This window comes from Castor canadensis, chromosome 7, assembly GCF_047511655.1.
Source record: "Castor canadensis chromosome 7, mCasCan1.hap1v2, whole genome shotgun sequence".
In the NCBI taxonomy this organism is placed as follows: Eukaryota; Metazoa; Chordata; class Mammalia; order Rodentia; family Castoridae; genus Castor; species Castor canadensis.
Genome location: NC_133392.1, coordinates 33,851,462 through 33,855,218, shown reverse-complemented (window position 1 = coordinate 33,855,218; position 3,757 = coordinate 33,851,462). Strand labels below are relative to the sequence as shown.

General features: G+C 37.1%; 1 pseudogene; it reads left to right on the top strand.

Moving 5' to 3' along the window:
• Window positions 1–1,740: 1,740 nt before the first annotated feature.
• On the top strand, window positions 1,741–3,376 carry LOC109675657 (T-complex protein 1 subunit epsilon pseudogene; annotated as a pseudogene).
• The last annotated feature ends 381 nt before the right edge of the window (window positions 3,377–3,757 follow it).

The following is a 3,757-nucleotide window of genomic DNA, read 5'->3' as shown; positions in this document are numbered from 1 at the left end:
ACTTAACATAAAGATTGAACTAATTCAGCTGATGGACTGGCCCATGCCTATAATGTGAGCTAAAAGGGAAGCAGAGGTAGGATGATCAAGATCCAAGGCAGTACTGAGCAAAAGCACAAGACCCTATCTCAAAAATAAATAAAGTTTTTAAAAGGAGGGCTGAAGGCATGACTCAAGTGGTAGAGTACTGTCAAACAAGCAAAAGGCCCTGAGTTCAACCTGAGTACTCCAAAAAACAAAAAGATTGAAGTAATTCTAATAATCAAACTGATATTTTTGAGCTGAAAAGTAAAATAAGAGAAGTTAAAAACACAATATAAAGCATTATTAGTAGCATAAAAGATTAAACAGAATGAAAGAATTAGTAAACTCAAACACAGGTTATTCAAAATTGTCAAAGAAGTTAAAAAAATGAAGAGGAATAAGGAAAGCATAGGGAAATTTTCAAAGAACATTAAAAGCATATATTTAAGTTGTGAGAACTCAAAAGGGATTGAGAATTTCAAAGGGATAGAACATGTATTCAATAACATAACACAAAACTTCTGAAACCTAGAGAAAGATAAAACTGTCAAGGTACAGGAAAGTTAAAGTTCACCACCCAGATTCAATTCAACTATGTCTACAGCCAAATGCATAAAAACATACACTTCAAGGTTAAAGATAAAGACAAGATTCTCAAGGTAGCCAAACAAAAGAAACAACTCATAAGTATGTCCCAATTCACATGACAAAAGAATTTCAGGAGAAACTTTACAAAGGAGAGTAACACACTATTGAAAGAAAAGCACTGCTAACCAAGAATACTGGATCCAGAAAGCCATCCTTTAGTTATGAAGGAGAGATAAAGGGATCTTCAGAAAAGCAAAAGCTGAAAGAATGTATCACCACCAGATCTGTCCTATAAGAAATGCTGAACAGAATTCTTCATATGGAAAAAAAAGAGATGATGATGAGTAAGAAGAAAGCAACAGGAGGTACAAAATTCAATGATAAGAGTAATTAGACAGTCAAATTCAGAACAGTCTAATATTATAAACATAATACATAACCATAGCTTTAGTCAAAGACTATAAGCAATTAAAATATAACGCCATTAATATGTTAAACCATGGATAATGTAGAAAGATGTAAAGTGGAGCATCAAAAATACAAAATGTGGGGAGGAATGAAGTACAACTGTAGAGTGCAGAGTTTCTTAGGGGTAATTTTCTCTATATATTTCTTTTTATATTTTTATGATCAATGTTAACTTTATTTAAACATTTAAAAATGGATTGTTATAACAAAAATATTTGGTGAAACCCATAGTAACCTCAAAGTGAAAATCTGTAATGAACACACCAAAAAAAATAATCAGCCAGACAAGGTGACTCATGTATGTAACAACAGCTACTCAGTAGGCTGAGATTAGGAGAATCTTACTTTTTACCAGCTTGAGTAAAAAGTTAATGATACCACATCACAAAAAAATAAGCCATGTATGGTGGCACACACCATACATAACCCCAGTTATGTGGGACATATATGCAGTAGGACATGGTGGTCTAAGTCCAGCCCCAGGAAAAAGTAAGGCCCTAACTGAAAAGTAACCTAAAAGCAGAAAATAATGTTGCTGACTTGGCTCATGTGGTACAGTGCTTGCATAGCAAGTACAAATTCATGAGTTAAAGTAACAGTACCACAAAAAAAAGAATAATCAAAGAATCAAAGCAGCAGAGTGATTCCTGCTGATACACCATGACATCCATGGGAAACCTCATCTTTGATGCATATGGGTCCCCTTACTTCATCATCAAGGACCAAGACCTCATGTCTGGTCTTTTGGAACTTGAGGCCCTCAAGTCTCACATAATGTCTACAAACGCTGTAGCAAATACAATGAGAACATCACTTGCACCAAATGGGCTGGATAAAGATGGTGCTGTGTCTGTAACTAAAGATGGTGTCACCATTTTAAGCATGATAAATGTTGATCATCAAATTGCCAAGCTGTTGGTTGAACTGTCCAAATTTCTGGGTGATGAAATTGGAGATGGAATCACAGGACTGGTTGTCCTGGATAATGCCTTGTTGGAAGAAGCTGAGCAGTTGCTGGACCAAGGCATTCATCCAATCAAAATCACTGATGGCTATGAGGAAGCTGCCCACATTGATATTGAGCACCTGAACAAGACCAGTGATAGTGTACTTGTTGACATGAAGGACACTGAACCTCTGATTCAAAACCACACTGGGCTCCAAAGTAGCTAACAGCTGTAACCAACAAATGGCCAAGATAACTGTGAATGCTGTCCTCACTGCAGCAGATATGGAGCAGAGAGATGTTAACTTGAGCTCACCAAACTAGCAGAGAAAATGGGCAGGAGACTGGAGGATACCAAACTTATCAAGGGTATAATCATGGGTAAGGATTTCAGTCACCCACAGATGCCAAAAAAGTGGAAAATGCTGTGATTGCAATTCTCAAATGTCCATTTGAGCCACTTAAACAAAAGACAAAACACAAAATCTGGATGTGACCTGTGTGGGCATCTTGAAAGCCCTTGAAAATATGAAAAGGAGAAGTTTGAAGAGATGATTCAACAAGTTAAAGATACTGGTGCTTAAAAAAAAAATAAAGATACTGGTGCTAACCTAGCTATTTGCCAGTGGGGCTTTGATGGTGAAGTAAATCATTTACTTCTTCAGAGCACCCTGTTTGCAGTTTGTTGGGTCAGAGGACCTGAGAGTGAGCTAATCACCATGGCAACAAGAGACCAGATTGTCCCTCAGTTCTCAGAATTCACAGCTGAGAAGCTGGACTTTGCTGGTCTTGTACAGGAGATCTCATTTGGCACAATTAATGACAAAATGCTGGTCATCAATCAGTATAAGAATTCAGAGCTGAAACTACTTTCATTAGAGGAGTAAATAAGATGATCATTGAGGGAAAAAAATGATCACTGCATGATGTCTTGTGTGTCATCAGGACCTCATCTGTGAGAATTTTGTGGTGTATGTGAGAGGTACTACTGAAATATCCTGTGCTTTGGTGGTTAGCAAAGAGGCAGATAAATGCCCAACCTTGGAGCATTTTCAGATGCATTGAAGTCATCCCCATGGCCCTTTCCAGAAACGGTGGCATGAATTCCATCCAGACAATGACTGAAGTCTGAGCCAGACAAGTGAAGGAGCACACCCCTGCTCTTGAGATTGACTGGTTGTATAGGCGACAAATGCTATGGAAAAATAACATGTCATAGAAACCTTGATTCACAAAAAGAAACAGATATCTCTTGCAACACAAATACTCAGAATGATTTTGAATACTGATAACATCTGCATTAAGTCCTTTTACAGACACTGTAGTATCATAAAAACAGTTGTGTGGTGACCATGGATTCTGTTTAGAGCTGTGTAATTATAGGAGTACTATGCCGCAAGCTTTCGTATTCATTAAAGAGATCTCTTTAAACCTTAAAAAAACCAAAACAGACTGCTAGAGGAAAGACGCATAAGCACAAAAGAACACTGTAAGAGAGGGAAAAATAAAGGAGCTATAATATGTCTAGAAAAAAAGTTACAAAATGGCAGTAATATGGCCTTACCTGTTGATAATTACCTTGAATGTAAGTGGATTGGATTCTCCAATTAAGAGGCATAAGTGACAGATGGAGAAAAACTCAGCTGTAATGCCTTCTATTCTCTCTCTCTCTCTCTAGTCTTTTTTGTGAACTACCATATATAATCTATCATGGAAAATGTGAAATATTGA